This window comes from Spermophilus citellus (genome assembly GCF_964194105.1).
Source record: "Spermophilus citellus genome assembly, chromosome: 15".
NCBI classification, from domain to species: Eukaryota; Metazoa; Chordata; class Mammalia; order Rodentia; family Sciuridae; genus Spermophilus; species Spermophilus citellus.
In genome coordinates, this window is record NC_138195.1 from 63,445,184 (window position 1) to 63,457,165 (window position 11,982).

Sequence of the window (11,982 nt, forward strand, 5' to 3'; positions counted from 1 at the left end):
GGGAGAGGATGCTTAGAGCGAGATCATTTCTTAGAGAGACTAAGATTCTTAGAGAGAGGTGAGGGCTGGCCAGCCCAGGGTCGCCAGTTCAACCTCCCACCCAGGGTGGAATCTCTTCCGTGCTTTCCTACTGCCCGTGCACCCCACTGCGTTGATGACTGGGTGACAGGCTCGCACTCCTGGCTAATTCCAGCGGAGACACATTTACCATTTAGCCTAATTGTTTCTTTAATTGAAAGCCAGCAAGATAAGCACTGGTTTCTTTCCCATGCAAAAGAAGCTTGAACTAGAAGAAATGAGCCAAAGACATAAGAAAACAAGGGCTGGTTGGAAAGGGGCTGGGGGAACTGAGGACTTCTCTGTGTCCTTGCATCATAATGTATTCGAGTTAATTTGACTGGTGGGGGTGCTTAGTTACCCAAACACTTTAATAGGATTGAAGGAGGCTACTCTCAGGCCTCCTTGGATAAGAATGAACTGCCTAAGCCTTCTTTTCTTTAAGAAAACAGCTCCCACACTTGGTACAGGCCAAAATAATTAAGTAATTAGCAAAGGCATTTGTCAAAATGCCCAGTGGGCCTGACGAAAATGACAGCTTTGAGAAGGATGAAGAGCTTGCAAATAGCATTTTCTCCCAGCTCCAGGCTGGGGTCAGGCCTGGAGCCCGTAAGGAAAACGCCTGCCTGGGACTCCGGGGTCCCAGCCCAACCTTTGGGGTTCAAGTTCACTTCCCTGTGGCAAAAGCCAAGCTCCTATTTCTAAGGAGGCGTTCTTGAAAGGCCTTTGGAACATCAAAGGGCTCTTGCTCCACAGCAAGTAAGTGAAAAATAAGGGAGTCATTTTCCTTTCAAAGGATTGAAACCGTTAAGTAGCCAAGAAGACTGTGGTGGAAAAAAGCATTTGTGGTTTATTGAAATTAAAAGCTGGGAAATAGCTGGAGGTTACCAGGCAGTCAAGAGTGACTTATTCTGTACCTACTGTGTGCAAAGCACATTCCTGGCTTTTCATAGGGCCGCAAAGGTCTCTGCTCTGAAGAGGCTTACAATAGACCATCAGTGGTCCAGGCCTGTTTTCCCAGCAACTGGGGAGGCTGCGGAAGAAAGATCACAAGTTTGAAGCCAGCCTTAGCAACTTAGGGAGAACCTGTTCAAAATTAAAAATAAAAAGGTTTAGGGACGTAGCTTAGTGGTAAAGTTGCTAGGTTCAATCACCAACAGCAAAGGGGGTAAGGCGTGGAGCCCAGGTTTACAATGATTGCTATGGCAGAGTCCGTCAAAGACTGGTGAATTCAGAGAGATTCTATCAGCATAAGAGAGGAAAGCAACACTAATGATAACTAAGATACAGTATGTGGGTCTTCCATAGGCCAGGCACATGGTGTCTGCTTCAATGCTCACAACAACCCCCCAAGATTGGTATAGGGGTGGAAAGGTGTGAGTCCTTTATACACTCATTTTAAGTGTCATAGTCTACACTCTTACACAAGGTCAGGTTAGCAAGAGAAAAGCATAACAAACATACTTAATAAAAGTCTTACTTGGCTCAGGAGCTTTCAGAAAGAAGACCCAAAGACTCATGGAAAACTCTCTGTTACTCTTGAATTCAATGAAGAATGGGCAGCTGTGTAGAAATGGGATTGGATATGACCTCAAGGTAACAGGGGAAACCCAGCAAGGCCGGCCCGTTTGGATTCTCTCTGGGCTGCATTCATTCCTCAGGTAGAGGACAGAATGCTTCTGGAATGAGAGCTATGACCTATTATCAGACAAGATGGGTCTGAGAATTCCTTCATGGCCAGCTCTTACATAGAAAGGCAAGGAAGAGTTAGAATAATGTTTCTAGGTGTTATGACTGGCTTTGGGGGAGAGGGGTTCTGATGTTCCTGAAAACCTTGGGAAAGAAAAAAGGGGAGCACAGGAAAAAGAAGGGAAGGAGGGAGTTGGAAAGATCTTGCTTCTGAGCCTCTTCCCTGCATTTCCAAGTGCTCAGCCTGCCAAAGGCCCACACTCTGGGTTGTCATTTACTGAGCTCCGACTTGTGTTTTGCTCCTTTAAGGGGTAGGGAAACGGAGACTTCATGAAGTCAGGAAACCTGCAACTGAGAGGCAGTGTGGAGGAGAGACCCGGGGCTCTCAAGTAAAAGATGACCTGGGTTTGATAGTAGGTTCTACTCACATAGGTCACAAGGAGTAAGTACTGAAGGAAAATTATTAGATTTAGAAATGAGGATTTGTCAGTGGCTGGAGAGGGGCATTTCAGTGGAGTGATGTAGGTAGGAGGTCAGACACTGGGGAAATCCGATGTGAAGAGTCTTCCCCAAACTTCAATGGGGAAACAGGAGCACTGCCAACGTTCTACTTGAAGAAGTTTCCCAAGCCCGGGGAGACCTGGGTAGGTTTGCAGACTGATGTCAGCAGCTTGAGGAGAGGAAGAAATCAAAGATACCAGAAGAGGAGGGAATGTTTGGGGAAGACAGGGCTTTTCTGCATCACCTGCAGCTCTAAAGGAGATAGGCTTGGGAGTGCTTGACTCTTCCTGAGACAAAGATGAAGGAGAGGTTGGTGGAGTTACTGTGGCAAGTGAAGTTAGGAAAGAGAGTGGCCCTTTGGGGCAGGAGAAGAGAGCTGGGAGGACTCGGGTGGAGGGGAAATGGTAACAGGAGTGCTGTCTGTAGAGAAAGGCCGGCCTAGAACCTGCAGGAGCCGGTGTTGGGTCCTGATGCAGGTGATGAGCTGGCTCTGCAGGGCCTGGAGGGTATGGGACACCAGGAGCTTGGAGTGCCAAACTTTGGAGGTGGAAATTTTCCATAGCATGTGAGTGGTGTCTGGGCCACGGGTGGAAGGTACTTAGAGTGGGGCAAGATTGAAAGTTACAGGATCTTGGAAGGTCAAAGATCATGGGGTCAGGGGTCATCTCCATGAATAATGAATGGATGATGGCAGACAAGGGCAGTCAGGTCCTGAGGTCCTGAATCAAAGCCAAGGGAGGTAGAAGAGGATGGACACCAGGGTGAGAACTGAGGAAGTATTTGTAAGGGTTTCCAATGGAAGAGTCGAGACAGTGCTGGTGGTTTAAAGATTTGAAGAGCAAGAGGGAAACTTTGCCTCTTTATTTTAGATACAGTAAGAATATTGGGGCTTTGAGGATTGTTATTATAGACGAAATGTTTGTTTCTTCAAATCTATATGTTGACACCTAATTGCCAATGTGAGGGTATTTGGAAACAGAGTCTTTGGGAGGGCTCTGCCTGCCTGAATGGGATTAGTGCAGTTATGAAAGAGACCCCAGGAAGCTCTCTCACCCTGTTCCATCATGCAAGAACACAACTAAAGATTGCTGGGTGTGGGTTCATGCCGGTAGTCCTAGTGACTAGGGAAACTGAGGCAGGAAGATTGCGTGTATGAGACCAGCCTCAGGAACTCAGTGAGACCCTGCCTTAAAATAAAAAATAAAAAGGGCTGGGGATGCATCTCAGTGGTGAAGAACCTCTGGCCTCAATCCCTAATACCACACACATAAAAAATAAAAGAGAGAGAGAGAGAGAGAGAGAGAGAGAGAGAGAGAGAGAGAGAGAAAGAAAAGATGGTCATTTTTGAACCAGGAAGGGGGCCGCTGCCTGACACTGGATCTGCTGGTGCCTTAATCTTGAACTTTCCAGTCTCCCAAACTGTAAGGAACAAATTTTTGTTGCTCATAGCCACCTACTTTAGGGTATTTTGTTATAATAGCCAGAAAGGACCAAGACAGATCAACCTGGCTTCTAATCCTGGCTTCTTATTTGTGTTACCTTGGAGAAGTCATTTGGTGTATCTTTGTTTTGTTTTCTTTATCTATAAACTCCTTGTGTATCTGTGAAGACTGGAAAAGGTAATGATTGTGAAGAATGTGGAACAGCCCAGGCACAGGGCAGAGGGAACCATAAACAGCAGCTTTAACAGATATCTCAGATATCTCAGCTGAAAAAGACCTCAGGTCATCTGCCTACAGACAAGGAAAAGGAGACTCAGATGGAGAAAGATGATAGAGTCCCAGTGGGGTCACACAGTGGAGGACTCTGGTGGCAGTCATGAAAGGGAGCAGGGTGCAGGACAGGAGAGATTCCAGATTCCAGAATCTGCAAGGCTCCCAGCCAGACCTGACATTTGGGTACAGACTGGGGTATATGTGTGTGTGGAGGAGTGGTGGGGATGGGGGTGGGGGTGGCAGTGAGCCATCTCCTTCCAGGGTGACTAGTGAACCCAGGGACATAAAGCTTGCCTTCTACGTGTGTGTGGCATTCTAATCAGCCAGTTGAACCTGTCATGAGCAAGTGGAGGTACTTGGCAGTGGGCTTCCTCCTTGGTGGACAGGATCTGTAGGGCCTATTTACGTCTCTAGTCTCCAAGCTTGGACAGTGTCATCGCAGAAGTCCTCTGTGTAGAAACCGCTCTACTCTTCAGTTATAGCACTTACCTTGGCAGGTCCAGTGTCTGAAACAGAGTATGTGCTCTATAAACACTTTCTGAACCAGTGGAGGGGCAAACCCTTCTTGGTTTGGTGAAGACAGGTCTCTCTATCCATCTCTGCAGTTGGACCACTGCATGGGGGTTGAGTCACGAGGAGTTTGACAAATGAGGGTTTAAATCCCACCTTTATCATTTATTACTGGCAGCCTTCTCCCAACCACGAAACGTCTGTGAGCTTCAAATTCCTCATTTATAAAAGGAGGACAGTAATATTTCTTTCACTTTAGGATCATTTTAATGACTCGGGGATATGTCATTTTCATGTTCTTAATGCGGAGCCTGCCTGGCGCTGTTCCTAATGGTGGCTATTTTTTATTGTCATCATAGCTCTAGGGATGGCCACACACAAAAATTTACCTTTTCTGCATTTATTTAAAGCCTTTTTGCCTCACATTCTGGAAAGTTCTATGAGGAAGCTTAGGGATAGAATTAGACAGACTCCCTGCTTCCCACCTCCAGGTCCCACTAAGGCTCCCTTGGTTTAGTGCTTCAGTTAAAAAAAAAAAAAAAAGAGCCAAGAAAACTGTGCCCTGATTCCACCCCAAGATGCCTTCAGCCTCAGGTGTGTTGGCCCTGGTGGGGAGGCCAGGTCAAGGCTTGCCACAAACAGACCTGGTGTTTTGGGATGCTCACCGCCAGCAGGAGAAACCCTCTGCGTGGAAATTACTTTAATTTGCAGTTGACAAAAGGCAAATTGCTGGCATTTTTTTTTTTTTTTTTTTTGCTCAGAGCCTGGAATGTAACCTTGCACGGCTGCCCCAGACATTCCAGGTGGCAGGTTCCATTAGCCAGCCCAGATTTCTAACTGAAAGGAGGAGGAAGAAAAGAACTTAAGTAATTTTACAGGGAACAAAACCTTCAATCATAATTTAATTTCACCAACTTCTATCACTTGGAACTCCCTGCTGCCCTCGGCAGTGTATCAGGCAGAGTGTCTGTGGATGTCCTATCATGGGGTCTGTTTTTCTCTCCTTAGCCTTCAATTGTGTATTTACGATAATCTGTGGGATTGCCATGTTTAGTTGCTGGGATCTGCCTCTGTTTCAGTTGTGTGTGACTGGCTGTGAGGTCACGAGAGCAGTTCTTCTCTCCCTTGTCTCTTTGCAAGAGGCCTGGTATGAGGCAGGTCCCAGCACATATTTGTTGAAGGAATGAATGAATGGATGGATGGATGGATGGGTGGTTTCCAGTCTTTCACAAGCCCAGAGCATTTTTTGTCTGTCTAGTCAAGGACTTCCAGAGAATTACAGAAAGGAAGGGCATCTTTGAGATGCGGTGCTGGTCACCTTCCACTTAAAATATGTCCCAAAGATGCCTGTCTGGGGCGGGGTTCCGTGGAATGCAGACTGCATGGAATGCCTTTCAGCCCTAGTGAGAACCCGAGGCCGCTGCTGCCATCTTGTGGGCAGTATTTTGAAACACAGAAGTGACACCCACTTCTCCCAAAGAGACCTTGGCTCAATGGTATGCTGGAATATTTTCCTCTACAGTGTATCAGACCCTGTTTCCAGAGCCATCCTTCACCTATTTCTCTTCTACTGTTCAATCATTAGTAGTGATTATAATAATAACTCACAGTTACTGAGGTTGAGGCACTGTCCTCATAAGACAGCCAGGATTTGGCTCTGCTGCTTGGCTCTAACTCTCTCTTTCTCCATACACACACACACACACACACACACACACACACACACACACACACACACATATGTATATATTGTTTTAGTTGTAGACAGACACAATACCTTTATTTTATTTATTTATGTGGTGCTGAGGATCAAACCCAGTGCCTCACATGTGCTAGGCAAATGCTTTACTACTGAGCCCCAGCCCCAGCCTATTGGCTCTAACTCTTGCCCATTATGTCACCCTTTCCTTTTTCTAGTTTTTTCTCTTCTGTTGTGACACTAAATTGGTACCTGTAATCACATCACAGTAATTTGTTCTCCAACAAGACAGGCAGCACCTTGGGGGTTATCACAGCTACTGAGTACTGATATTTGTTTTGTTTTTGATGTTTTTTTCCCATTTATTTATTTATTGTCTTGTTTGTTTACTTGTTTGTTTTGTGATGTTGGAGAAGACAGGGCCTCCCACATGTTAGGCAAGTGCTTTACCACTGAACTACATCCTGGCCCCTAAATACAGAGATGGTATTGATCTCTGTGCACCAACTGGGCACAAGGTGCTGTGCTACATTAGAAAAATACAAATATCTGTTCAACTGGGGGGTAGGCATCCCCAGTGTATGTGTGCCGGGGGTATGTAAGCCAAGGAACAGACCTGCGGCATGTTCCTGGAATATATTGTGATTAGATTGACAAAGGTTGTGAGTGGGGTGACCATTGGTAATTTTACTAGTTATTTACATCCTCGTTTTTAACGCAATCTTGTCTTCCCAGAACTGCTCAGGTGAACCATTATGAATTTAATACCTGCACACATTTCTTTGCTGCTTAGTTTGGGGATTTGATAAAGATTTGTCCACGCGAGAAGCGGTTCACTTGTAGCTTGGGTGGGGAGGAAGGAGCAATGACCTCTCTCCTGGATGAAGGGGACACACAGTGAATCTCACATATGCCATAGAGAGTATATTTTGAGTTGGACAATCCAACATGTCCTCTGTGTTGGATGAAAAATTTTAAGTAGTTTTCGTTCTTTGCAGTACTAGACAGAATCAAAAGCTGTTGAAATCAAAAGGCTTGTGAAATGGAGTGCAAACGTTAGAATACCTTTATAAACCAAAGCAAGACTTTCAAGAAACTTCAAACCTATAGACAAAGCCCTAGAGATCTAAGTCCATTACCCTGTGTATCGGGGTACTTTGGAGGAACGGTTTCCAAAGTGCCTGCGTGTCTTTCCTTTATACAGGGGCAGCCTCACACCAATGAACTGAACCCAGGACAGATGGCCTTTCTATTTTATTCAAGAACCAGATTTGGTATGCTCATCAACAGCCAAGCAAAACCAGAGGCCTGGGGACACGAAGATCTAAGAGTCTGCGCTCTGTGGGGACGGGTAGAGTTCCCAGCTCTAAAGAGCAGCATCACCTATACCTAGAGCCTGTAGGGGCTAAAAACAAGTGGATAGGAGATAAGGAATGGCAAGAAGAGATGAAGAAAGAACTAGAGATGGAAGAGGGAAAGGATGCAGAGGGAGACTCAGAGGAGGTGATAGAGCTGACCCACCAAGGCCTTGGAGGACCCTAGAAATATTCCTAGGGCCTGGACTCAGCTCACACGAAAAGTCCTGTTTGGGCCCTTCTGAAATGCCTGGCAGGAGCCAGTTTCCACGGCTTTCCCAGAGTTACCACAAAGTTACTATCCAGAGCTATGGCAAAGAGGTCTTAAGACAAAGCAGGGAGGGCTTTGTTCCCCTTTGTTAGCAAGGTCTCCTGTGTAAGGCAAGCTGCTTTAAAAATAATAATAATAATAATAAGTTTCAGCATTGACCAGGTTCAGGAGCTGCTGTCCCACAATCCCCACAGGTGCAACAGGCCAGAACCTGACCAATACATGACCTTCCTGGGTTGGCGGTAGTGAGCACCTCTGTCATCCTTTGCCAGCAGAGCACAGATGAGAAACTAAGGCCTGTGAAGATTGCTGTGTCAAGTGCAAAGATTTGACAAGATTGGAGAAATCCTGATGGGATGTGCAACAGCCGATCGCGCCCGTGGGAGTCTACCCTTTGGATCTATAGAAGCTTTGCTACCTGCATCCTCAGCAGGCTGGGAACCCTACCCCGTGCACTGTCTGTGCACAGACCCCAGTAATGCTTTGTTCAGATGGCATTGATGGCCTCTTCATGATTTTTATCACAGATTGAGCAAAAGAACCCCCAGATGAGCTGGTGACACTAATTACTGGGAACTTATCTCCAAAAAGAGCTATATTTGCTTTTTTGGGATTTCTATTCCAAAATGCAGATTAAAAGCAATCTGATCCACCTTTCTTTTTCTTTTTTTCTTTTCTTTTTTCCCCAGTATTGGGATGGAACCCAGGGCCTCAGGCATATTAGGCAAGTGCTCTACCATTAAGCTACATTTCTTTTTTTTTTTTTTTTTTTTTAAGAGAGAGTGAGAGACACAGAGAGAGAGAGAGAGAGAATTTTTTTAATCTTTATTTTTTTTTTTTAGTTTTCGGCGGGCACAACATCTTTGTTTGTATGTGGTGCTGAGGATCGAACCCGGGCCGCACGCATGCCAGGCGAGCGCGCTACCGCTTGAGCCACATCCCCAGCCCATTAAGCTACATTTCTTACCCCCAATCAGCTTTTAGTGTGTCTCCAGAACTAGCATCTTTGTTCTGATGTCAGGAGTATTGCTGAGGAAATAGTGTCACTATCATTTGCATTTTTAAAAAAAATATTTATTTTTTTAGTTGTAGTTGGACACAATACCTTTATTCCATTCATTTATTTTTATGTGGTGCTGAGGATGGAACCCAGGACCCCGCACATGCGAAGCGAGTGCTCTACAGCTGAGCCACAACCCCAGCCCTTATCATTTGCATTTTTACATCATCATGTAGTTCTGAAGGAGTCAGCCTTTGGACAACAGGTGCTGGGCATGTGACCAGACCCGAAGTAAGAAGGGGTGCTAATGGCAAGAATCAACTTCTGAAACAGGGACAACTGTCAGAGACTGACAGGGCCCGTGGCCACTTCACTGGCTAGGACCCACTTCAGTGCACAGAGGACTGGCACTCCTCCAGTGCTACCCCTGGATGCCATTTCCATCTGTATGCAGGGTTCACAGAGATGTCCCCAGTCTGCAGCAAAGGACCTGGAGGCCAGACCTCCCCAGAGAGCCAGGCTTTGATCTGTTCACCACCCAGCTCATTATCCAAAGTCTGGTGGAAATGCATAATATTTGGGAAAGAATTTAAAGGCTAAATTCTTCCTAGTAGGTACATATGTCAGCCATATCAACATTATCCTTCAAAGGATTGTGTGTTTGGTATGCTCTGACTTTTATTAAAAGTCATTATAAGAAGAACTTCTGTACTCTACAAATAGTAATAATAATACTGACTGATATTGATTGCAAACTTAGCAAATGTAGGAACTTTTCTCAGATCCACAGTGGATATTTTTATTATTATTTGGTAGAAGAAGTAACTTTATTTTCCCTTTCTTGAGTACCTATATGTTTTTACCAACCAGGGTAAACACAACCATATGGCAGTTTTTCCTTGAGTTTTCTGAAAATTCCAAATCACTTTTCAAACCGAAATCTGAGTGACTGTCTTGACTCAGAATGGACATATTTGCTTTCTTCTTCTTCTTCTTTTTAATTCTTTCTTTCAAGCTACTCGAAGCTCCTTCCTCCTCTTTTTAAAAGAAATATGAAGAAAAAAAAAGAAATATGAAGTTTAAAAATTGGTGAGACTCTAAAAACAGCTTTGTAGTTCTTAGTTTACTGGTTGGGGATCCTTGCTCAGGGTATTTTTAAGTGCATTGAGGGTTTCTTTAGTAGAAATCACATTCTTAAGTGAAAAGTGTCCAAGTACATTTTCTTTTTTGAAGGGTATTGGAGGATTTCTCTGCCTCTCCAGACACAGCGGGGAGACTATTGTCCCCATAGGAGGTCCTTAGAGCAGACCTGTGGCAGCCCCTCTTCTCCCCATGCTGCTCTTGAGGTCCAGCCATCAGAGCTTGGGAAAGGCCCCCCACAGGGATGGAGAGAGGCTGAGGAAAGGCCATCAGGTCTGGCTTGAACCCTCTCAGACTCTGTGGGGGTTGTGTATGTGTAAATGTGTTCTATGTTTTAAGGAAGCAATTGCCAATACATTTGCAGGGTATTAAATATGTTCATACCCTTTGCTAATTATTAAAAAATTAAAAACAATTTTTTTTTGATACTGGGGATTGAATCCATGGTTTTGTGCATGCTAGGCAAGCACTCTACCGTGTCCCCAGCCCAGCAGCTATTTTCTTAAAAGACAATTTTGGTCAAACCACCTGTCTCTGGGGTGCTGGAGTTAGCAGTCAAAAGGCCTGTAGTGACCTTTGAGACAGGGTTCACCTGTTCGACAGTCAGCAATGTTACCTGTTCCCTGAGGCCTGAGGACCTACTCTTATGTAGGGATTAGGAGAAAAAGTTAAGTCTCTAAATTCATAGGAATTGGAGACTTCATTTACTTAGTCATATTTGTGTGTGTGTTAAAATATGCATAAAATGAAATCTACCACTTTTAAGTGTGCAGTTCAGTGACATGAGGTACATTCATGCTTTTATGCAAACATCGCCTTCATTCAGCCGCAGAACATTTTCATCTTGCAAAATTGAAACTCTGTACCCATTAAACAACTCCCCTTTCCTTCATCTGCCCCCACCCCCTCCCCGGAAGCTGCCATTCTATTTTCTGTCTTATGAATTTGACTACTCAATTGACCACGTATAAGTGGAATCATATAATATTTGTTGTTTGGAGTCTGGCTTATTCACTTAGCATATCTTTAAGGCTCATCAATGTTGTAGCATGTGTCAGAATTTTCTTCCTTTTTAAGGGTGAATAATTTTCTATTGTACATAGATACCGCATTTTATTTATCCATTCTACCATCAATGAAACACTTGGGCTGATACACCAGAATACCCTAGCCAGGCTGGCTTAAAAACAACAGAAATGAGCTTCTCACAGTTCTGGAGGTTGGGAAGTCTGAGGTCCAGGCACCAGCACATGCTCTGTCTGGTAAGGACTTGCTACCTTCTTACTGTGTCTTCACATGGGGGAAGGAAAAGGGACTACTCCTGGGCCTCTTTTACTCTTGTTTTATTTTGCGGTACTGGGGATTGAACCCAAGGGTGCTCTACCATTGAACTACATAGTCAACATTTTTATTTTTTGAAACAGAGTCTCATTAAATTGTCTTGAGCCTCTTTTATAAGGACACTAATCCTCACTAATCTTGAGGCCACCACGCTCATAATCTACTCACTTCCCAGAGGTTCCACTTCTTAATGACCGAAGTTTCGGGGTTAGGATTTCAGTATATGAATTTTGGCGGTGAGGAGGCACAAACTTTCAGTCTACAGCAGGCTGCTTCCATTGATTTACTATTGTGAATAATGTTGCTGTGGATATGAAGACAAAGATCTCTTCAAGTCTTTGCTTTCTTTCCTTTTGGATATGCACCCAGAAGTAGAATTGCTGTATCATAAAATCCTACTTTTAATCTGGGGGAAAAATTTCCTTTTCTTTTTGTGCTAAGGATTGAACCCATGGCCTCCTGCATGCTAAGCTGATGCTCTAGCATGAAGCTACATTCCCAGCATCTACCTGCTTTCTTTAATTAGGATTGTACAGTTAAGACTTGAGGGAAAATCAGATTCATTTGGGATAGGGATGATTTGCATTCCCTTTCTAAGGCTTCAGTTCAAAGGCAGAACATGTCTGTCCCCTTGTGATCTATACTTGTTTAGCTTATCTTGTTCCCTAATAATGATGATAATGACTAAGATGAAAAGGGAAAGA